Consider the following 25,716-nt stretch of genomic DNA (forward strand, 5'->3'; position numbering starts at 1 on the left):
CCTAGGATGTCATTTAGAATATCTGGGAGTGACGCAGGTTTTTCAATTATACTCCCACAATCATAGCTGTTTTGTTTAACTTTATTTGGGATTTGAAGTAAATTTCCTGTGCTGTATTTGTCTGTGTTTGTAGTTTTGTCCGCGTTTCCCTTATTAACCAGTAAGGTCAATATTGTGTCTGCCTTAGAGCTTATGTTTGCTATATGCTCTGCTATGATATTTATTAGGTCTATTTGAAACATTTTATCATATTGGTAAGTTAGTGTTCTTATTCCCTGGTCCCGTGAGCTAAGTAGGGCCTTCCCCCAGTTTGTGTCGGGTTGTGGACTACCTCCATTCGGCTGTTCGATCCTGCTTGCTGATGAGATTAAAATAGGTTCCAACTGGAGATCCTTGTTTACATCACTACCGTCGCTGATGGAGTCATCAATCAGGATTCTATGACTGCTACTGCGGATCTCTAAGTTGCGCGGTGTTGATGCCACTGGCTCTTGCCTGTGCTACTTTGTAGTGGAGAGTTCAGTTATAGTTTCCCCTAGTTGAAGTGCCCTCCTTGTTTTTGCTTTTATATTAGTTGTTTCACTCAGTTTTAGGACGCTTGAAGCTAGGAGGGAGTTTGCCCTAGCTTCCTCCCCTTCATGTCTCTGAGTTATCATGCCCCCTGGTTCTCTCCTTTTGTTTGTTTTGTTTGACTTGCTTTGATCTTTGTTACTTTTGTTTAAGGATCCAGAATTGACAAAGATGTTTTCAAGCGACTCCTGTCCCAATGATGTCGGCAAGTAACATGGAGTTTTACGCGTACCTTTTACTTTTTGTATACTTGGTGGGCTTGGTGTTTTGATGACAGTGTCCGTTTTGGGATCTGTGTTGTTGACATGCCCAGTTAATTTGTGGACTTGGGCCTGTACGATTTCCATATGTTTTTTCGGAGTGTTGTTTTTCTCTGTCTGTGCCTTTATATCGGGCGGTTTGGTTGCACTCTGGTGATGAAATGGGTCCATTAGCTGTTTGTCTTTGTTAAATATCTCTGACGGGGGTAAAGGATTTATCATGTCAGTCTGAATTGGACTCAGGAGATATTGTGCCTCCTTTGTAGATGCAAAAATTGCTGAAATAGGGTCTTTTAAAAAAAAGAATTTGTTAATTTTTTGCTGCTGTTGTTTTCCTGGGGCTGGGCCGGGATTGTCGGTTATTGAGACCAAACCTCCTGTGTCCAACCTCTCTCTTTCTCCCTGAGCAACAGTCTCACCTTTTTTTGATAGAATAGAGGCCTCTTTGGGGGATCGTGCAGATTTTGAGGTGTTTTTTTTCTGTCTTTTGCTTGGAGAAGTTTGCCGATTTGTTCCAGATCTCATTCTGTTGTTATTGTTGTTGTGCCTGTATATTTTTATTTATTTTTTTTCCTCTTTTTTTTTCCTTGTACCGGAACCTAAGGGTGCCTGAGGCTCCTGTGGTCCCTTGTTCCTCAATCAATGGCCTCTTTTGGTGAATTTTGTCTGCAAATGTTTGATTTTCCAAGCTCTTCCTGTTTTCCTGCTGAAATTTGCGCTAGCCATGGGATTTTTTGTCATATTTTCCTTTTTGTGCCAGGTGCTGACCATACTTTTAACGGGAAAACTTACAAAGTTGACAAACTGAATGGGTCTCTTCCCTTCTCTTCCTTCGCCTGAGCTCTTGATTGAGGGGTGCCACCCTGAGTTGGCTGCCCGCAGAGTGCGTAATCCTAAGTGGTCCTATTTGGTCCTGTGTGTTCCTGCCTGAAATGCTCCTCTGCCCTAGGAGCACCAGAACACCAGAACACCGGAGCCTGGTTGGGCCCACCTGGGATGTCAAGGCAGGCCGCGGACTCTCAGGTGGTAAGGTTCAAACGACCCAGTAGCCGGACCACAACTGGGCCAACCCCGAGACCCTAAACCCTACACTGGCAGTGATTGGGGGTGATGTTGTCGGCGGCGGCACACATGGGCCAGAGCACTCTGGTGCTGGATGTACTTCAAATGGGGGGGCGAGCCAGGTGGGAACAAGGGGGAGCCGGGATGCCAGGATGTGTGCAGGGGTGAGAGCAGGAGCAGTTGTAAGGGTACAGAGTACTGCACTGGCTCCGCTGCGCTCCGCTCCACTCACTGCTGCTCACCTCTCTCTGGTGGGGCTGATCCCAGCTGGTCCCAGCTTCTGTCCTCGGCGATTTCGGCGGGTCGTATTGCAGGGAGGCGAAGACTCAGCTCCTGCTCCTGCCGGCTCTGCTTCCACCGTAACATAGGTTCTCCTGCACGCCACTGCCGCACCTGTGCTCCTTGCCGAGCCCTGCTCGCTGTACGCCTTGCCTTGCCGCTGGGGGGGGGGGGGCTCTGCCAATGCTCTGGTACTCCGGTGCATGCCCACACACCACAACACCAACGCAACACCAATGCGGCTCGGCATCGTGGCTTCACAGCGCCGTAGCTTCACAGCGCTTCACAGCGCTCCTGGTGTGCGGGATTCTTACGCGGCTTTCTCTCACATCGCTCGGTCTTCGGGGGTCTGCGCTACAGCCGCCGCTGCTCTCCTGCCTGCCTGCTTACTTCCTCCTCCTCGCTCGCTCGTTCTGGACACAACCATATAGCTTCTTTGTGGTCATGATTCGAATGCCCAAAGTAGTATAGGCTATTAGTATTGCTGTCTAACGGCAGTGTAGCCACTATACCACCCTTTTTCTCAGTATCAATCTCGGCGACGTTAACTGGTACAACAGTATCCTCAATATTGTTTTGAGCTGGGGTAAGTCAATCTATGTCTGCAAGATTACTTAGTGCCTCATAGCGGTTGGCATGAAAACAGGATGAGAGAGGGGGAGGCTGTATTCACCCTACAGATTTTACCTCATCTTCAATATATCTACTGGCTCTAGGACACTAATGGAAAAACCCCAAGGGCAGAACAGACGTCCCCCTCACACCTTCAAATCAATTCTCCATTCTATCCAATATGGTCTTTATCAAACCTGGAGATCTAAAAGTCAAAACGATACAATCTCCCTGAAATGATTTATTGGATTTCCCCACCCATTCTATATGGCGAGCCATTTAAATTCTTCAAATAGGAACACATCGCTAATGCCCATCCTGGTGCTCAAAAAATTGAGCGATTTATTCCTCAGTGTTGACCAATGCTCTACTTCTCCAGATGGTAAGATTGGAGCATTGGCCAGCACTACGGTATCAGGGGTTGCCTCTGGGGGTATATGTAGATGTAGATTGAGGTCCGGGGGGCTAATATGTCTTTTGCCAGAAAACTGACTATCTATCCCTCCTGTATTTCTGGATCCTTCTACAACAATAGTACTGTACTTATCTTTTTGAATGTTTTTGGAGGTTTTCACAATCTGACCTTGCCCACAGATGAAACCTACTGACTCATGCACAACATTATTGCTATTTGTAGGAGAGTGCACAACCCTTGAATGGGAGGGATCGACCTGGGACACTGGCATAGGGGGCAGATCGATGTACCGTACATCTACATTCTTAGCAGCACCACTCACCACAAACCACATTTTTGCCCACCAACTACATGAGATACAGGAATATTAGACACAGGACTCAGCGAATTATTAATCCATCCCTCAATGTCATTTACCTTTTTTAAAATAGGGTCCAAATGAGCTGAAATTAAAAGTTCCAACTTTTTCATGTGGGAATCATCCATCTCTTGAGCGGATGAAACTTCCGTAGATACAACGTTCTCCTCGGCTTGCTCCGTGGAAGACCCCTAAGTTGCAATTCGGCAATTCATCACAACCGATTTACTTCTAAGTCCCAGAGACCTAGGGGGGGAGGCTTTTCTTGTTGTGTTTAGTTAATGTATTCAAAGTGTGTCCCTTTCTTTTTTTACAGAAGGAGCATTGCTGAGTCCATCTTTAGATTTTGCTTTTTGGCCCCGAGTAACAACATGAGGCCTCAGCAAAATATCCACCTTATCAATATTGACTTCGGCGGGATCGTCAATATTTCCATGTTCCCTCAATTGAGTTATATCAATTTGTTAAGAGCCTGCTTCCAAAGTGGGTTGTGGTGCTAACACATGGGTAACAGGGGTAAATGGATGGTGAAGATTCTGAGGGTCCAGAGACAGTCTACGTTCAGTAAGTTCGATTTCATGAATAAGGCTTGTCTCGGCCCACAACAGGAAAGCGTCCAATGTCCCCACCACCACTTGGCTACTTCCTGATTTTAATTTACTCGTCTTAGTTGGCTTTATTGAACCAATGCAGTACTTCTCTATCAACAAACTCAATATTAAAAGCTGTATATAAATACAACAGTACCTTCCTAGGATGACCTATGCGCAGATATTGATACCGTGGCCCAGCCCAGCCTCTATTGATCTCGGATAGCTTTGACGGGCTTAGACAGTCCAGGGTCCAGGTTTCGCCCAGACGCCATCCACATGCGTATCGGGAGAGGGTGGGAGATTATCTAGCACCTCCTGGTGGATAACATGGAGAACATGACACCATGAGCGGGAGGCAGGTTGGATGTTATGGTTCCCCCAGGACCGGACATACCTGGTGCAATGAATGCGGCAAACAGAAAAGGCTGAAACCCGCAGAGTCATTAGCTATAACTGGTGTGGTCTTCAATATCTGAAGGCGTGGAGTGGAGTGGGTCTCTTTGCAGACTGCCAAACCAAGCACTCCTGCCCCCACCGCTCCTCCTCCTCTGCTCCCTCTCCCCAAGTGGCGCCCAAGCTGGAGAAGCAACCAGCCGCGGCAAGAGCACACTGTCCCCGCCCCCCTTGTGGCTCACTCATCACTGCAAGGTTGCATGGGGGGCCTACAGAACTCAGTGGGACTCTGTGGGGTCGATGAAGGCCGATGAGGACCAGCGGGGTCCGAAAATGAAAGTGAGACCTTTGAAGCTGCGGCGATTCAGCGGCGTTTCGGCGGCTTAATGATTAATTAGTTGCCCATTATCTTTTTTGCTATGTGTACCAGTTTTAAAACCATTTTATTGAACATTTTAGGCAGAATATTTCCATTTCTGGATTTACGTACAACTTTAACCATATCAAATTTACAACCCATGTCTCACTTTTTATGCAACAATAAGATGGCTAGGATTTCTTTACAATCTCGTTAAAAACCTAAGATAAACATGGGAGAAAGTTTCCTGAACTTTATTACATGTTATCGAGGATTTAGCTTAAAACAGGTGTGGAATATTCAATTTGTGACTTCTGCTCTCCAAGATAATAACTGATTTTTGATGGAACAGGCTACGTCCCAACACATCACTTATAAAGAGATGCTTTTTATTTCTAAACCCCTGAAACAGTTTATGGGATCTACCACATCATTGACCCTTACCTTGCATAGCCCATTTTTGGGTAATTGCAACTCTCCCAAAGAAAATGTTTTGTTCAGTACATTGTGGTACAAGAAAGTGCTTAAACAACTGTTCTGGAGATTTGGAAAGGCTTTGGTATTAATACTGTCTCTCACCTTTTTCATATAAAACTCTTCTTACATCCATTTGTCCCAGGGAACAATCTGTCACAGAAACTAAGTAGGAGGTGGACTTCAAAACTGAAATTCCCATTGAGTAATAGGACAAAATAGGTCTGTATGACCCACATTCGTCTGCAGGTTTATGTTTCTTAAGAAAAATATATAATTTTAGCCGTATTCCAAGAAGTAAGAGCTTTCCCTGTTTCTCCGATCGAATCAATAGCCAAGCTAAAAAGAGGAAGCAACTCCTCAATACATATCTTATAGAGTTCAATAGGAAACAAGTCCTACTCTGCTGCTTTACCAGAGGGAAGAGAAGCAATTGCCAACCTTATCTCTGTGTGGGTGATATTTCCATCAAGTTGACATATTCCTTCTCTATATCTCCGGTCAATCAAATTGATGTTAATGTATGAAAATATTTGATGATTAGTAGGAGATTTTTCAGGAGTATATAAGCTACTGTAGTAATCGACAAATTGATCTAGTATCTGTTCAGGTTGTTTGTAGATTATAGTGTCCCTTCCTTTAATAGCCTTTAATAATGTGCTGGCTTTCTTGTCTGGGAACTTTATAAGCTAAAATTTTACCAATTCTGTCTCCGCCCTCGTGCTGTGATAAATGAAACTTATGTAATTTTACACTATATTTCTCCATAAGTGTTTTCTTAGTAGCTCACCGAACATTCACTAACTAAATTCTTAAATCATCTATATTGGACCTTCCTGATAAAAGGGCTTCTGCCAGCAAATTTTCCAGAGACAGAATATTGGAAGTCATAACCTTAGTCTCTTTCTGGCGTTCAAAGTTCTTTCTAAAAACATATTGCTGGCCAAAGCCCCTGATACTGGCCTTACATGCATCCCACACAGAGATTATATTTTTTCTTAACAAAACATAAACCTGCAGACGAATGTGGGTCATACAGTCCTATTTCGCTAATCAAAGCGGACGCCAAGGCGTTTGCAAAGATTTTGGCTACCCGATTTGCTCCCCTCATGCCGAAACTAGTGAACATACAGCAGCACGGATTCGTCATGGGGAGAGATACTACTGCCCACGCAAACACGGCAATAGTTGCCTTTGACGTCGCATCATGCGATTCCACCCCACTCGGTATGGTCATGCTAGATGCTGAGAAAGCGTTTGACCGAGTGGGGTGGGATTATCTATGGGCTGTGTTAAGGGCATTTGGATTTCAGGGTCAATATCTTGGTTGGATACGCTCGTTATATGACCATCCTACTGCCAAAATTAGCTATTCCGGTATGACCTCATCTAACTTTTCTATAGCTAGAGGCACCCGGCAAGGGTGTCCTTTGTCCCCCTAGCTGTTTGCCCTTTCTTTGGAACCTTTTTAAATGCTCTTCAGACCCAAACAGATATTATCCCTTTTCAACATGGCATAAACACTTTAAAAAAAACTGCGTGCGCGGATGACATCGCGATCTTTACTATGGATGTGGTTAAAGCCCTCCCAGGGATAATTAAAGAAGCAGACAACTTCGGGGATATTTCCGGATACAAATTGAATATAAATAAAATGCAGGTAGTTGTTAATTATAAACCATTAGTACCCGTCCAAGGTATATGTAAAACTGCTATATATTTGGGAGTGAAAATCTCTGCTAATATAAATGAATTAGTTAAACTTATTTACGATCCTCTGTTAAAGGAGGTAGCACTCTCATTAAAAAATGGCATAAGATCCCACTTAGCCTAGCTGGACGGATTAATTTAATTAAAATGAAAGTACTACCAAAGTTTCTTTACTTATTTAGATCAATTCCCCTTCGCCTTAATAATGTCTTTTTTTTTAAACGGAATGGGATATGCAGCAGCTATATTTGGGGATACAAAAAAGCTCACAGATCTTTGCAGCTACTGAAACTCCCAATTGAAAAGGGAGGGTTACATTTTGCGGATTTTTAACTTTATTTTTTTGCAACTTTTTTGGGTCGTCTCCGCAGTTTGCTCAAGACGGAAAATCCTTTGTTCTTATTTCAATTCATGTTGGCTTCTGATTGCAATCAGTTTTTGGCTAGAGTCCACGACCCAAATTACTTCAAACGGGTCAAGTTTAAGACTGCTAGGGAGATTGTTAGAATCTGGATCTTGATTTTGACTTATAGTAAAACTTCTTTCTTCCATCCGGAACTACAGCTATGGGGCAACTCAGGACTTCCTGAAATATTTTCAGACATTGCCGGGACCTTATGGTCCAGTTGCGGTATTGATACTCTAGGTGACTTGTATGGCCCTGATGGACTACTTGATTATGCATCACTTAAACTTCTTTATAAACTGAATAATTCTATGTACTTTAAATATATGCAAATCTGGGACTCTTTAGTCCGGAAAATGAAAATCAATGAAGTTGTTGACTCAGATATCTTGACTTGTCTTTATTCCGATAAGGCTGAATCACTAATTAGTGAGGGCTATAAACATCTAAATCAGATGAAAGGTGATGATTGCATTAAACAGGCGGCTAAATGGACCACTAGAACGGATTATAATATAACACCGAATTAGATATCCGCTTCCTTTTGTCGTATTAATCGTGTGGTCCAGTCCTCTAGCTTAAGACTCCAGTCATACAGAACTATTTGTCAGCTTTATTACACTCCACAAAGAATTTCCGGTTGGTCTTCAAGTAGTACACCTAGTGATCTTTCTAAATGCCCTAAATGACATCTTGTGGCAGCCGATCTGGAACACATGTTATACTCTTGTCCTGCTTTATGTGCGTTCTGGGGAGGAATAGAAGCTGTGCTTAATCAGAAGCAGATTATCTTTTCTCCTCTTTCAGTTCAAATTATATTGTTAGATGTACATGAACTAAATAACTCACATAATGATTGAATTACCATTTTAATAGCATGTGCAAGACTGACTATTGCTAGGGACTGATCTTTCCGAAATCTCTGCATGTCATGGAGTGGTGTCTCTAGTTTATGAAATTCACTCAATGGAACTAGCATTATCCAGAGTACGAGGTTTTCGTTCCATGAGGAGACAGGAGAGAATCTGGGGAACATTTATGTAAACTTTAATCACTGACTATTTCTTTGCTCTTGACCAGCCATGACCATAACATTTATGCACCTAGATCATGCCACAAGAAAAACTTTTTTTTTATATGAACTTAACCTCTGTATTAATAATCTATATTGGATTGTTTTATTGTATGACAAAATGAATGACTTTTTGTTTTTTCTTTCTGTCTGTTTCTCACAAGGATAATATTTTTTTTTTTTTTTTTAAAGAGTAATAGGACAAAATCTGGGCCAAACTTCATCTACCTCTTGCTCTGCTCATAATACTCAAACACAATTCTTTTTAATTCAAAATAGTTATGCACTCTTATACATCTTTTTTTAAATGAAATTTCTTTCATAGGACACCTGTTGGGCATGTCATACTCAAGTTGAATCTTATATGTATTTGTTTTTTTAATGACCAGTTATCTGACAACTTTGGGTTCAGGTCTTTCATACGATATCTACTGTATGTGGTTTGGTGTCCCTTTTTCTTATATCAGTGTATTCTTTGGAGAGTGTCATGATCCTCACCACCATAACATACCTGTTACCATGTTAATTGATATGTTGATTGCAATTGCTATTAAAGTTTTCATCTTACACTGGAAGGATTCGTAAAATATTTATCTTAAAGGTTGGTGGAACATTGTCTACAAAAACCATGGATTGAACCCATATAAAATGTCCTCTTTTTAATGGCCATAAAAGGGTAAACTTTGGCAACCTTTTATGCAGTTTTTTATATCTCTCTTCTAGTAAAAGCTAGCAGCCTTATGTAAATTAGAAACCACCCTAAATATGTTATTCTGTTTCTACAGTTTTTATTCTGCTGATTATTTTTATTTCCAACCACATGTTACATATGTTGATTATAATCTCTTTGTTTGTTACCTAAGGACTGGAACAAATTAAGAAGCCATTATGACAAACTGGTATTGTTCCAGGGCAACACACATTACTCAGGAAAAGGCATTGCTATTAGTGAAAAGCTAGGCATACCTCCTAGAAACCCTTTTACCTAATAAACGTCAAATTGTTTGGGTTTGTGAAAGCTCTGCCACACCTTATACCAAGATGACAGTCTCCCTTTCCCATCACTTTACAGTCCTGTATCCTACAACGGTCACAACGTGTCACAGGCATGGTCAAATCACAACATGTAAAAATGTCTTACACGCCGTGATTAGAACAATAAAATTAATGTTAGTGATAGAGACAATGGACAAACTTTCAAAGATATAAAATAATAGGAAGACTTAATGGTAACATACATTGTAGAGAGCAAATTGGACGAGTCATTCGGGATGACACAGATAAGCGATCTGAGAACAAAAAAAGGGAAAACTGTGTTTATTTCCATGCATAGTGTAGGAGACTGTGGGGCATGTGGCTGAATCGGGCACAAATATAAACAGGCCATGCTACAGACCACACCAGTGTGGAGTCCATTGTAGATGAGGTCTTGTGGAAATACGTTGCATTAAAAATACAAACTGAAAAACAGTTGAAGGAGGCACAGGTTGCTTTTATCTTTGGGAATAGATTTGGGGAACTCTCAGGTTGTGGGTGGCATGGAGTCAAGTCAAGTCAAGTCAATAAATTTATATAGCGCGCTACATACCCAGAGGGTCTCGAGGCGCTTGAAGAAGGGTGGGGACTTACTTGTCAAATATCCATGTTTTAAGTTGCTTTCTGAATGCTAGGTGGTTCTGAGTAAGGCGAAGGTGAGTGGGAAGTGAGTTCCAGGTTTTAGCTGCCAGGTATGAGAAGGATCTATCTCCCATGGTGGTTTTGTTGATGCGAGGTACAGTGGCAAGGGCCTGGTTGGAGGATCGTAGCTGGCGGGGGGGGGGTGTAGGAGGACAGTCGTGTGTTGAGGCATTCGGGTCCGATTTCGTAGAGTGCTTTGTGTGCGTGGGTTAGGAGCCGGAAAGTAATCCTCTTATTGACGGGGAGCCAGTGGAGGCTTTTCAGGTGACCGGAGATGTGTTCTTTGCGCGGGATGTCTAATATGAGCCTGGCTGAAGCGTTCTGGATGCGTTGGAGTTTTTTCTGGAGTTTTGCGGTGGTACCGGCGTAGAGGGTGTTTCCGTAGTCCAGTCGGCTCGTGACCAGAGCGTGGGTGACTGTTTTTCTAGTTTCGGTGGGGATTCAGCGAAATGTTTTTTTAAGCATGCGAAGAATGTTGAAGCAAGATGAAGAAACGGCGTTGACTTGTCTGTTCATCGAGAGTGAGGAATCCAGGATGACGCCCAGGTTCCGTGCGTGGTCCGTCGGGATGGGTGCTTTTCCAAGGGCCTCTGGCCACCAAGAGTCATCCCAGGCGGAGGGGGAGGTGCCTCGGATGAGGACTTCTGTTTTGTCTGAGTTCAGTTTCAGACGGCTGTGCTTCATCCATTCGGCTACTTCTTTCATTTCTTCATGCAGGTTGGTTTCGGCAGTGTTAGGGTCTCTGGTGAGTGATAGGATCAGTTGAGTGTCGTCGGCGTAGGAGATGATGTTGAGGTTGTGTTGGCGTGCGATGACCGCGAGGGGGCTCATGTATACGTTGAAGAGGGTGGGGCTGAGTGAAGATCCTTGTGGCACGCCGCAGATGACTTCAGTGGCCTCTGACTTGAATGGTGGGAGGCGGACTCTCTGGGTTCTTCCGGTGAGGAACGAGGTGATCCATTCCAGTGCTTTTCCTTGGATTCCGACGTTTCTGAGGCGTTGTAAAAGGGTGCTATGACAGACCGTGTCAAAGGCTGCGGAGAGGTCGAGGAGGATTAGGGCGACTGTGTCTCCATTGTCCAGTAGAGTTCGAATGTCGTCTGTTGCGGCGATGAGGGCGGTTTCAGTGCTGTGTTTGGCTCGGAAGCCAGATTGTGAGGAGTCAAGGGATTTGTTGGTTTCGAGGAATGCGGCGAGCTGGTTGTTGACCGCTTTCTCAGTGACTTTGGCCGGGAATGGAAGGAGTGAGATAGGGCGGTAGTTTTTGAGTTCGGTGGGGTCCGCTGTGGGTTTTTTCAGAAGGGCGCTTAGTTCGGCGTGTTTCCAGCTTTCCGGGAAGGTTGCGGAGTTGAGGGAGCAGTTGATGACGTCTCGAAGGTGTGGTGCTATGATGGAGTCTGCTTTGTTGAAGATGTGGTGAGGGCATGGGTCTGTGGGGGATCCTGAGTGGATAGAGTTCATCAGACGGATGGTGTCCTCAGTGGAGATTGGCTTCCAGTCATTGAGGATATTCAGGGGGGGTGGGGGTCCTGCAGGGGGTTGGGTGGGTTGGTCTTTGGGTCGGTTGTCGAAGCTGTTGTGGATGTCTGCAATTTTGTTGTGGAAGAATGAGGCTAGGGAGTCGCAGAGGGCTTGAGAGGGGGTGATGTCGTTGGAGTTGGCTGAGGGGTTGGTAAATTCCTTGACGATGTTGAATAATTCCTTGCTGTTGTGGGCGTTGTTATCTAGTCGGTCCTTGAAAGCGGCTTTCTTGGCAGTCCGGATCAGTTGGTGGTGTATGCGGGTGGCGTTTTTGAAGGCGTCCTTGGTGCTGGTGGTTGGGTCTTTTTTCCAGGCCTTCTCAAGGGAGCGACAGAGTTTCTTGGATTTCTTAAGATCCTCGTTGAACCAGGAGGCCTTCTTGCTGCCTACTTTGATTTGTCGTTTTTTCAGTGGTGCTAGGATGTCGGCGCTGTTGGATAACCATTGGGTGAGGTTGGTGGCTGCTTGGTCTGGGTTTGAGGAGTGGGCTGGGGGGTTTTGAAGAAGCGATGAGGAGATCTGGTCGATGGTGATTTTGTTCCAGTTTCTTTGCAGAGTGAGTTGGGGGTGGTTGTTGGATGTGGGCTTGTTGTAGGTAAAGTGAACGCAGCTGTGGTCAGTCCAGAGGAGAGCTGTGGTGTGGCTGAAGGAGACATGTTTGCTGGAGGTGAAGATAGGGTCGAGTGTGTGACCTGCGATGTGGGTGGGGGAAGTGACAAGTTGTTTAAGTCCGAGGTTGGCGAGGTTGTCCAAAAGGGTGGTTGTGTTGCGGTCGTTGTTCTTTTCAAGGTGAAAGTTGAGGTCTCCCAAAAGGATGTAATCCTCGGAGGGGAGCGCGTGTGGAGTGATGAAGTCCGTGATGTCTTCACTAAATTGTGATCGTGGTCCAGGTGGCCTGTAAAGGAGGGTGCCTCTGAGTGTGGTCTTGGGGTCGATGTGGATCTGGAAGTGAAGGTGTTCAGAGTTGGCGAGATTGATGTCTGAGCTGGTTGAGATGCGGATGCATTTCTTATGGACGATAGCGATGCCTCCTCCTGTGTGTCCGGTACGGTCCTTGCGAATGATCTTATAGCTTTCCGGGATGGCAATGGTGATGTCTGGGGCAGAAGAGGCGTTCATCCATGTTTCTGTTAGGAATGCGACGTCCGGAGAGATGGTGTCTAGTAGATTCCAGAGGTCAATGGCGTGCCTGTGGACCGAGCGGGTGTTGAGCAGGATGCATTGTAGGTGGTTGGGGTCGGATATCTGTTGTGAGTTCGTAGATGAGGAGTTGTTCTTGGTGCCGTCGAACTTGCAGGAGTTGCAGGAAAAGGGTCCATGGGTGTGTCCAGGGGCGGCTTGGACGCAGTTGGGGGAACGGCCGGGGTTAAGGGCTAGGAGGGTGGTGGCATCGTAAGTAATACGGGAGGGGTGGACATTACGAGGACCAGGGGCTCTGGCGCTGGGCGCGGTCCAGGCGCGGACGGGCGTAGACGGGCTTACCTTTGGCGCACCTTCGGCGCGGCCGTAGCGCATGGACGCTGCACGTGGGACCATCAGACATAAATGGAGAGTGGAGGGGGCTGAGCGTGGGAGGGGCAGCTGGGAGGCGGTATCAGGGAGGGTAGGCGAGCCAGGGGAGTATACACCAATAGCAATGGGGAATGGGAATGCAACGTGAAATGGGGCAGAGAGGCCACAGAAGTTCGAGGGATAGTAAACAAAGAGCGCTAATGCTATTTAAAGCCAGCAATACTAGGCAGCACCTTCTATTCAGCTAATCCGAGGGCGAGAGTCGGCGCTAGATACAGTTGAAAGCGCTAGCAATACGAGGCAAAACAATGCTAGATACAGTTGAAAGCGCTAGCAATACGAGGCAAAACAATACCACACTGCGGTTTCAATCAGCGCTGGAAGGAGGGTCACGCTCAGGCTCTGAAAGCAGGAAGCGTGTGGGAGCGTCCGCAATGGACAGGTTGAGTATGGACATTGCTTCTGTGGGGCTGGTGTTCTGAACTACTAGTTTTAATTGAGTCGAAATAGAGAATGTGAATTAGCAATGTTCAAAAATTCTCTTTCTTAACCAACCTCACTTGACATGTGTTCTACTTGGAGAGTATGGTCTTTACACAAGAATCAGGAACAACCCAGGTAGGAGGTATGTTCTTTATTTCATTTAGGCCCTTGCGGTATATTCACAGCCTGATAAGTCTTGATAGGGCTGCATTCTCCCTCGAGCTGTGTAATCAACTCACAGTCTTCATGCAGCACAGGGACACAAACATTCTATGTTTCCTCACATTCCAACAGCATCCAACCACAACATTCTACAGCCTGCACACTCAGCCCACTCAGACACATAACATCATGCCATCATCACCTTTCATTACACATAGAAAAAACAGACATGCCACGTTTCTACATCATGCAGGATTTGTTGTTGCATTAATTTATTTTAGGTACCAAATATGGCCTTATAAAGGTGCAATTACTGCACAAAAAGGTCAGCAGCTAACTGCTTTTGGGCTAAATAATAATCATTGTATATGGTGTGGTATCAATGTTTTTGTTCATTAATGCACGTATATAAGTGGCATCATTTTATGGCACATAATTGCAAAAGCCCATTATATCTAGCGGGTATCTATTATTTCTTAGTACCATATATTTTGAAACAAATATTATCATGTTTTTGTTACCGGAGCACATCATTCTTGCTGAGCGTTATGTCTTTGGGACATTATCACTGCTGTGGGTTAATGTTTCAAGTAAACATATTTTTCATGGTGCTGCATACATTTTTCAGTAGCGAGTGCAGTGTTCCAAAGGCGTGCAAGGTAATTCAGATGAACATTTAAATTATTTTTGGTCTTCAGAGGAATAATGGAATTAGGGTGGTTTGTAAATGTGCCAACGATGTAATACATTCACGATGTCAATAAACATTTATCTTTAAAGCAGACTAAGGGCCCCCCAAAAAAAGACAGGGTAACCTTGAGTAACAAAAGAAAAATAACAGGGGTGGCACAGTAGCACAGTACACAGATTGTCAGCAACCTTTGGCCTTATAATTGGAATGCAAAGCCCAGACTTTAAAGGGATACTGATCCTTTCTTTCACAAACAAATATGTGTTAAACGTGTCTGTGTTTTTTTAAAATAGTGTTATTCTCACGATTATTTTGTGAGGTCCTTTTCTGGTACATTCTCACATGTTCTAGGCAAATATTTGGCTTTTCAACTTTGATGCCCCTCCCAACAGCCCGTTTTTCACATTGTTTTAAATCTGTCTTGGTTTTACCTCTGCAACAAATAATGCTGACATTTCTTCTTCATAATGATATAATACATTATCACTCATGCCTCTCTTTGAAGTGATACTGGAGTGCCTAGTCTTAACCCACCCTGGTATACATCTCTCATCCAACAACCTTCTCAACCCCATTCACTTTGGCTTCAGTTTCATTCATACACTAGAAAAGGACTCCCCCACATCTCCTTCGTCATTTCCTATACTCACCAGACTCACCTATGTTCTATAAACGTAGTAGCTGACCTATCTGTACCATTTGACACTGTAAGTAGGCAATACAGCTCTCCAACGGATTTCCGTTTACCTCTCAGACTGCTCGTTCTGGGTAGAATGAAGTTTCTAAAGATTGCCCCAACACCTCTTCTGTTGGTACCGACTAGCGGTCATTTCTTTTTTCTCTCTCTACATTATGGAACAAGTAAGTGCAACCTCATTTTTTTGATCATCCTATCATCCTTTTATGTTTCAGTGTTTTCGTTGTCTGTTGCTAAATATTATGCGCTTATTATTGTTTTTTTTGTGTACAGTTCTCTGAGAAAAATATAAAAGTCTCCAAATAAATGAATAAATACATCTCTACACCGGTGACACGCAGATACTTACACAGCTTCACTCCCCACCACCAATCATAGATCTCTAGCTGTCTCATTGAAAAACGACTTTGAATGGTCTTCTGACCCTTTGTGCCCAATTTCAGATGAAAAGGAATTGGTCCCGTTACATTGTCATGCCATCCTATGACATGACAAACATGCTCCAGCTATACATGTGCGAACTGTTGCACCATATTTACAAAGTGACGCATCTACCTAGATGCATCACTTTGTAAACCCCTGCTTCACATGCCCGCGCCTTGTAAAATGTATGCAGGGGGTCATTCTGACGCAAAAAAGGGTCGTAGAAGTGAAACAGTGAAAACTATTAGATTTCACTGCGTCACCTCTAGGACATAAATGCATCAATATCTTACGCCTGCCTCATGGCAGGTGTAATACTGACGCAGGCACATTTCACATGGGACTTGTTTTACTAGCATGTACGGCCTCATTCATTCAGGCTGATTAATAGAATGCACTGAGCCGGCGCTTCCAGTCAAGTTTAGCGCATTTAAACAGCGCATGGAGCCAAAGGATATCAATTTGAAGAATATGCTGAGCCAGCATGTGCAGTTGAAGTCAGTGCATTACCCCCTAATGCATCCTTCTCATCCCAGTCCTTACGAAGTGAGGCAGTCCTGCCTCCAACCAGCCAATCAAAATGCTAGAAATACAAAAAACAAAGTTCACATAAACTCATCCCACCCACCACCATGCATGTTTTTTTCTTGCTCCGACGGCAGTCGGAATGCTGGTGTGCTGTGTCTCCTGTTGGTGTTTCCAGTTATTGCAGGATGTGTTACGGTGCCGTGAGCTTTCTTAATCTGTTTTGTTAAAGGTCTTGAAATGTACTGTTTCTTCTCACCTTGTTAATTTTCTCTGCATGGCCATACTGGTACTCCAGTCGACCGCGCTCCTACTCCTGGGTCAGGACGCTACCCGCACATGTGCTGGGCTGGGGAGCTTTCCTAATGTCCTGGCCCCGGGTCGTTTCGGCACTGGGGGTTTCAGGCAGCGCCCAGCCCCTGCGGCCATGTTGTGTGTATGTGGCTATGAGTGGAGACTGCAGGGATGCCCTTTTGCTGATTTTCAAGTCTCACGTCACAAGACTTGGTTAATTGGGGGCAGTATTTCATGGGAGTTGATGCAGACTTCCTTTTCATGTGTTTGGAGTTTCCCGTGTGGTTTACTCCTGTTTGCTCTGGCCATGAAATTAATGAAATGAAAAAGAAATTCAGAAAGCGCAAGGCTTTCACCCAAGGGTGTCAAGGCGCTAGCTCAGCACAGGATATACCAGACACTTTTTTTGAGAGCACATCAGAGGTTAAAGAGCCATGTCTTTAACGACTTTCTGAAAGCCAACAAACTAGTCTCTTCCTTAAGCCTCAGCGGAAGTGAATTCCAGAGTCTGGTTGTGCTGACGAGAAAACTCCTGAAACCCCAAGAGCATTTCTTGAACTTGGGTACTACCAAGTTATGCGAGTTTGCTCAGCGAAGATGATGGGCAGGGACATATGGCTGCAAATTCTGTTTGAAAAAAGCTTGTCCAGTATTATGAATAGCTTTAAATGCTATTCAAAGATCCTTAAACTCTATTCATCTCTTCGCTGGTAGCCAGTGTAATTCCTTAACTCCATGGCTGCTAAGGCAATTCCCCTCCTGTGCTGGGAATTGCTATTCTTCATTGTTTTATGACGAGCTGGGCTCGTCATCAGTGTACGAGGAGGCTACACCATGACGAGCCCAGCTCGTCATGAGTGTGGAAGGGGTTAAGACCCGTGTAAGCAGATTTAAATTTTGGAATGTTCAGTGATAGACGTGCTGCAACATTTTGCACAACCTGCAACTTAGTCAAACATTTCTTGCGAAGGTTCATAAATAGACCATTACAGTAGTCCGCTCTAGCTAAGACAAGAGCCGTAACCACTAACTTCCTTAGATCTGCCGGAATAAATGGAAAAATCCTTCTCAGCAGTTTTAGTGTATAAAATATGTCGATGTAACATGGTTTACATGGCCTTCAAAGGAGAGCAAGGAGTCAAACAGGACCCCCAGGTTCTTCACCTTGTTTGTAGGTTTAGGTAGTCTTGTGAGTCGATTTAGATACTGTATATATTGCCCATACGGAGGCATAGAAATCCTACCCTTATTAAAGCATTACCCATACTAACCAAATACAGGCATGGTCACCTACATCCATCCATCCACGTCACAACGAGTTCTTGGAAAACCAGACTCCTAAGCCTGTAGGACTTCCCCTGGCTTGGATTAATGATTTCTCCAATAACTCATTTATTATGCATGAACATCTATTTCTTAGGGGTTCATTCATGATGTTCCTACGCCCGACATTTACGTCAATACTAGCATTCCTAAACCCTTCATGCTATAAATTTACCTTCACTTGCCACGGCAAACCATAGCACGGTACAGCTGCATACTTTCACGGCACAGCTACGCGTCTTGCCACAGCAAGTTCGGAAGGAAATCGATTCCCTACTGATGCACTGACCAGACGCTGTCATCCTCCTCGCAGAGAATTCAGCTCTAGTGTTTCTGAATCCCCTTGCGGGGTGTTAGAGATCAAGACCCGAAAAGAGATTCCAAACTCTCTCATTCTAAGGTATGGAGCAGACTAAAACCTAGAGGGACTTCTGTCAAATACAAACTATAGCTAAACTAGACTTTATCTAAACAGCACCTACTTCTTACCTCGTACTACACTTAGGTTAGGTACACTGGGGTAGAACTAGCTAGAAGTACCAGATGAGTATTCACATTTTAGCCTGTGTTATTTCTGTATGTATTTTTATGAATATATGTCATAGCTACAAACCATGCTATTACTGTATTTTTTTTATCTTACTGCTAACTCTGTATGTATTATACTTCGCATTATGTTTTACGATTGTAACAGCTCACATTTCTTGCACGAGAAATAAGACTGTTCAATAAACCCTTTTTATTGAAACGCCCATCTATTAATTTCTGTGTAAACTCTGTAGAAACGAAGCATGCATGATTGACTGAGTGAAACTGTTATCTATTGTTTCCACGATTCTGAGAAGAACTATTCTGATCCTAAGGGACACAAAGTTGTCATGTTTATGCGGGTGTCAGAAACGAATCCCTTCTTTTTCATTCGAGAAGTTTCTAGTGACCTCTGAGTTAACTGGCACACACAAGTAATTAAGGGGCATATTATCAACAAATAGCGATATTTATCCCTAAGTAGGCTTTGCAGCAATTTTTTTATCGTCGCGCATCACCGGATTTTATCGCTGAGATAACATGCTATTAGCAACGTTTATCTCAAAAGCGATAAAATTTCCGGCGATAGCGGCGAAATCCGTGAATATCGCTGAGAATACAGCGATAGTCATGCATTATCCCTAACAAGGTCTTGGCCATTATATCCACCTCACATTCGATATAATGGCTAAGAACTAGTCTGAGCAGGCGTTACTTTTTGGAAATATTCACACTTAGTGCAAATATTTCCATTGCTACGCCTGTGTTGGTAATAGGTGATAGCGAACAGGTTTGGTACGCTAACTTTGCATGTTATTCGCGATAAATATTGCTGACATGCAAAGCGGGCCCCAAACCGCTCGCTATCGCCTACAAGCTGTCGCAAACTGCTGTTAGCGACTGCTTGCTAATATGGCGATAGAATAATCCTCGCTTAGCGGCCGAAAACGGCTGCTAAAGCTACGATAATTTCCTCTCGCCCCCCCCCTGATAATATGCCCCTAAGTTTAATGTACTCGATAGAGACATACTGACCTCAGTCCTATGTCAAAACTATAGTGTATATTATTCCAATGCGCAGAGCCTATTGGGGATATAGGAACTACAATACTGTAGAGAGCCCAACTCCGAGGGCCAAAAAGCAGGGGACCAGAAATTCTTGTGGCTGATAAAAAAGTAAGACATCCATCTTACTAGAGCTCAATTCTAGACAATTGGGGGCCATTTAGTCCCCAACCTGGCAAACATAGGTCTGGAACTGTGCTGCTGTGTCTGCTGGAGAACCTGTCACTGAAACCACAATTTGGGTGTTATCTACGTAAGAGGTGGTGGAGAAACCCAGAGACCTAATTAACCATGCCAGAGGGGCAACATAGATATACACAGAGTTGGGCTTAACAAAGAGCCCTGTGGTACCCTGTCTGGCAGTGTGACATTCTGCGACTTATATTCAGCAAACTGTTCTCGTCCAGACAAGAATGATTCCAGTAAGCAAACGCATTCCCCTTAATGCCAATCCCATCCAGGACTTCCAACAGGATGATTCACTGTATCAAATGCGGCGGAGAGGTCAAGCAGCACAAGTGCTGCATTGCCTCCTGCATCAACTGTTTGCCTAATCAGTTCAGAAATCAGGGCCAATTCACTATGTTGTTACTTTCTAAAACCAAACTGCGAAGGATCAAAAAGGCATACCTTTCAATGTAGTCAGATAAGGCATTGTTCGTGGCTTTTCCCACCATTTTTGCGGGCAGGGGGAGTCTAGAGATAGGGCGATAATTATTTGGATCTGCCTCATCTAGGTTTACTATCTTCAGGAGGGGGAGAACAGAAGCCAATTTTCAATTAGTGGGGAATATCCCAGAGAGAAACATTTGATTAAAAATGGAAGCTAGGTGTGATGCAAATGTGTGAAAGGGCTCCTCCCTGGTGCCTGTGAAGGCAGTGTCCAAGCAACATAATGTCCAGGACCTGCAAGAGGATGACGTTTTTCAGATTTCTAGGGCTGATTTGCAGAAGTTGATCAATTCTGCTGTGCAGTCTGCGCTGCTGGATCCTGCAGCGAAAAAGTCTAAGGATGATGAGGAGGACATGGACAATTCACCTAAGTGAAAGTACATCCAGGGCAAGGTTTTTTCAGACATGCTGCTCTATATTAGAGAGGTGCTTGGTTTTGACCCTAAATCATTATGCGATGAAGGGTTTTACTCCCAGTATAGTTCCTCTGAGGTGTATGACCTTCCTTTCCATGCTGTCCTGAAGGATATACTGTCTAAGGAATGGCTTGAGGTTTATAAACAGGGTATTCCTCGGTTTCTTGGGAAGGGGTATTGCCTGGTGGGCTTTGACACCCAGTTTCCTCTGGTTCCCAAGGTCAATTCTCTTTTGTCCTCATGGTTCTTCTTCTTCCTCTTTGTCATTGGAGGAGGCTTCTCTGGCGGACCCAGTGCAGCGGAAGGTGGAGTCTGCTCTCAAGCGATCTTATGGGGCCTCTCATTTTGGGGTGCGTGCTAGCACTTATCCGGCCTTTGCCTCACAGGTCCTTCTGAAGGATTTTGAGAAGTTGTTTAACTGTTTGCAGGATCAGGGGGACCCTACTCTCGTGTTGGCTCAGATGGAGGTCTTGGCACAATTCCTCTTGGATATGAATTTTGATTCCTTGTGAGCCATCTCATCGGCTGCCAGGGCGGCGGTGGCTGGTAGGAGATCTCTCAGGACCAAGCCTTGGCATCTTGAAGCTGCTCAGAAGGCCTTGGCCATAGGTTACCTTTTGAGGGGCCCATCTCTTTGAGGATGATTTGAATGCGATGGTGCAGTGTTCTGCAGTGGACAAGATGTTAAAGCCTTTTCAGCTAGTTCCTAAGAAGAATGCAAAAAGAACAAATGATGGACAAAATGCAGAACAATGTCATACATTCACCCCAGTACAGGGATCTGGGCCTACATTCATAATTTTTTTGCTCACCATGCCATTCCAGTTTGGACCCAGCCATATGCAAATCAGGCTTGACCCTGCACCCAATGGGAACAGTCCAGCCCGAACTGCCAGGCCAGGTCCTCCCTGGAATGGAAACAAGCATCCTAGGACCGGTTTTGGACTTTCAGCCCTCATCAGCCAGGATAGCATGACTCCAGTGGCATGATGGAATGATGGATTTAACCCAGATCTTTTGACTGGGGGTGAATGTTTTTATTTGTTCTACATTCCGACCATAAATTGTGTGTCTTTTGCTTTCTGTACTTAATAAGAAGTCTTTTTTCTCATAAGCAGGGGATTTAGAGGGCTTTGTTTTCTCAGCCCTTTTGTGGTCGGGCCTGTGGATGGGTGGCTGCGTTCCATTATAAATCCCGGCCTCAGCAACAGCAGCAGCAGCATCCCACTGGTGTGGGACAGAAGTGACTATACCATTGTGGGGGCTCGGTCTTGGAAGACACCTATTTTCACAGTCCAGTCCATCCTGCCAGTCAGCGGTACTTGAGGTTTGCTGTCCAGAGATGCATTTCCAGTTTCAGATTTTGCAGTTCGGCCTCTCCACTGCTCCCTGGACTTTTTCCAAGGTACTGGCTTCTGCTGTGGGGATTTGCCTCATTGGGGTTTCTCCGTGTTTCCCTATATTGATGATTGATTGATCTCTCTTATGGCAGTGGAGGCTACATTGACCTTGTTCCAGGATCTAGGGTTCAAGTTGAATCTGGCCAATTCTCTTCTGGATCCTGTTGAGAGACTTCAGTTCATCGGGGGTCTGTTCGACTTCTCTCTGGGGGCGGTGTTTCTCCCTCCTGTTCAGATCCTTTCTCTGTTGTGGGATCTGTTGAGTCACCCATCTGCCCCGGCTCGTGTTTGGCTGTGGGTTCAAGGGTTGATGACTGCCACCACTGCTGTGGTTCCTTGGACTCGCCTACATCACAAGCCCTTGGTGACTCATTTGCTGGCTGTGTGGGACTCCACCTGGGTGGATTACGAGACTATGGTTCCTTTCTCTCCTGATCTGGTTCAGGACTTGTACTGGGGGCTTTGCACTCCCAATCTGGAGAAGGGGGTGCAGTTTTGTCTTCCTCCTCCCCTTTTGTTGACCACGGATGCCAATCTTTGGGGTTGGGGGGCCACAATTGGGTCCTTGGAGGCCAGGGTCCAGTGGTCACGGTGGGACAGCACCCGTTCCTCGAACTGGCGGGAGGTGGTGGCCATCTGGGAGGTTGTGTAGTTCTTTCAGGTTCATCTCCACAAGATGAATCTGTTAGTTTGTACCGACAATCAGGGGGCTCGTTGTTACTTGAACCGTCAGGGTGGGAATCAAGTGCACGTCTCTGAATCTGCTGGCCTCTTTGATTTGTGCTTGGGCTTAATCTCACCTGATGGCCTTGAGAGCTGTGTACATTCTGGGACAGTTGAATTTTCATGAGGACACTTTGAGACTCAACCTTCCATCCTCTGTTCTGTACCATCTCTCTGTTCCTCTGTTCCAGGATCTTTGTCTTCTGCTCGGGACTCCCTGGATCCATCTATATGCCTCCCCTCACAACATTCTTCTCCTCAGGTTTTGTTCAGAGGCGATGTGCCCTCAGGCTTGGGCAGTGGATGCTCTTTCGATTGCCTGACCTTAGGGCCTTCTGTATGCCTTCCCTCCTATTTCACTCCTCCAGAGGGTGCTGCAGAAGATTCGGGGGAAAGGATGTCGGTTCTGGTGATTGCTCCCTTCTGGCCTCGCCGCCTTTGGGGTTCTCTCCTGTTGTGGCTGGTGGGGGCTGCTTTGTCCGACTTCCTTTGGTTCCGGCTCCACTTCAGTTTCTGCTCCTGTCTCTGCCTTGTCTTCGTCGTTTGCAATTAACGGCCTGGCTGTTGAGCGGTTGACATTGGAGTCTTTTGGCTCTTCTTTTGTGGTGGTTCGTGACATCCAGTTTTCGTGTCGGCCTTCGGCCATTAAATGCTATGGTCGACATTGGGGCTCTCTTGTCTCTTGGTGTTCTTCGCATGGTGTGTATCCTGTAATTGGGAATCCCGCTTCTGTGCTATATTTTATTTGAGATGGTTTTTTGGAGGTTGTTGCCCCTATGAGGAGTCAGCTTCTTCTAAGCTTTATGTTTCTTCCTCCGGTTTCTCCTGTGATTGTGCTCTCTTGAGATTTGCCTACTGTTTTGCGGGGTCTGCAGTTGCCCCCTTTTGAACCCTTGTTGGAGGTGAACTTGTTTTAGTTATCCGCTATGGTGGCTTTTTTGCTGGCCATCACCTCCGCTCATCGGTAGGGTGAGTTGGGTGCCTTGCTTGTTTCTTTCCCTTATTTGAAGTTCCTGCAGGGTTGGGTTGTTTCACGGCTTGATCCAGCTTTTCTGCCTAAGGTTTCTTCCAGGTTCCATTTGCATCAGGAGGTGATTCTTCCTGATTTACCGACAGAGGGGGATTCCCTTTTTCCTTCTTCTTTGGATTTTCAACGGGCTCTTCAGATTTACTTCCAGCGTTAGCTGGGGTTTCGGCTTTCTCCTGCCCTATCTGTCTCCTGTGGGGGTGTGGCTAAGAGGAAGAAGGTTTCCAGTTCTACGATCAGTCGAAGGGTGCGCTTGGCGGTCTGCCAGTCCTATAAGTCTGTGGGTCTGCCTCCTCCTTTTCTGGTGCAGGGTCATTCTGTGTCTGCTTCCTGGGCGGATGCGGCGGGGGTCTCTATCCAGGAGATTCTTAAAGTGACCACTTGGCAGTCCCATCACACTTTTCTGCGGCATTATCGCCTTGATGTTTTGCTTGCCTCTGTTGACAGGTTTGCTGTTGGCGTTCTGAATGCTACTGTTCGTTGATCATTTGTTAGATTAAAGTTTTGTACTTTTTGCATGGGTCCCTGGTGTCCTGCATTTTTTCTTCTTGGTTCTGTGCTTGTGAGTTCCTCACTTTGTAAGCATTGGGACGAGGGGAACCCATGAGGAGGTAATGTCTTGTTACTTATCGGTAATCTTCATTACCCCGATTAGGGTCCTCCTCATCCCAGTCTTCTTACCTCTCTCCCTCCCGCTGTGTTTGTATCTGGGACTTGTTGATAACAGGCATACTGGGGGGTGGCAGGGGTTTATGTGACCTTTAGTTTTTGTATTTCTAGCGTTTTGAACTGATTGGCTGGTTGAAGGGAGGACTGCCTCACTTTGTAAGGACTGGGACGAGGCCCACAGGTTCGGAGAAGATGGCGGCTGACTAAGCAGTCTAGTCGCGAGCTCCCCCGTCTCTCAGCACCTGTAATGTGATACTTCCAACCGAGGCAGAACCAACAAACCAGCGCCGATTGTGTAAAGCATGCGGTGATTTGGATATACCAAGCATTCAAGAAAATATTGACGGGAAAAGCGGACATCAATGTAACATTCAAACTATCAGGTATGCGGGCATGATGAGCGGGTCTGCGTGATGTGGCATTAAAGGGACTGGACATTAGTAACGGCATTGTACGGCGATGATTCGACTGTGAAAATTACTCACGGGCGCTGTTGCGGGTTCGCAGCGGTCTCCTCGCTCGTTTCCTCTCCCTCCCTTAGTCTTGAGGTTTCGGTGTTTGGTGTCTCTCTGTGGCAGGGCGGAGCGCTGTACGCCGAGCACGGTGCACAGGGGCAGGCTGAGTTGAGGTGGAAGATCGGCGTGGGACTCTGGTGTAATATCTGTGGATAGAGACGGGAGGTTTGTGGAGCAGGGGAGGCGAGGTGGCTGGAGCCCAGAGAGAAGCTCGCCACAGTGCCACGGCTAGAGGAAGGAGCCTGCAGGTGTAGCACTGGAGGGAACTGAAAGCAAACACCCTGACCAAACTAACAAGAGGGTCAGCTTCTGGAGGAATTCACCTTTAATGTGGGCGAAAGCGGCTCATGCTCGAGTAATAAGCATTAAAACTGCACACCGTGTCCCCCACCATGCTTCAATCAGAGGGGAAGGAGGCATCATTTCAGACTACAGTATAGTCATTACACAAAACAATCTAAAAGAGGGTTCCAGGAAAGCAGTGCACCAAATAAAGACTCCAGGAAATACTTTCTCGTATGTTATTTTGAGGTCTAGAGGTACGGATCGGGGCCTTAAGGCCAAGGCAGAGACAGCGGGTAGTAAGCCTGAAAGCAGAGAAGGAAAGCTGCCTAGAGCATCTCCCAAAAGCAAACTGGATAAACTTAAGGTGCCCCCCCCCAGCAAAAATTACCCTAACGGAAGGAAGGTCCAAAGGAGGAGGTTACAGCCTGAGAAGTTTGAAGGGTGGCTATTAGGGTGTTAAAGTTAAAGAAATAGAAGACCTGAAACCAGCAGATATACCCAAGGAAGAAAATAAGGACGCAGGCAGAGGTAAAAGCAAGCCTTGCA

Source organism: Lissotriton vulgaris, chromosome 6 (assembly GCF_964263255.1).
Source record: "Lissotriton vulgaris chromosome 6, aLisVul1.2, whole genome shotgun sequence".
Taxonomy (NCBI): Eukaryota; Metazoa; Chordata; class Amphibia; order Caudata; family Salamandridae; genus Lissotriton; species Lissotriton vulgaris.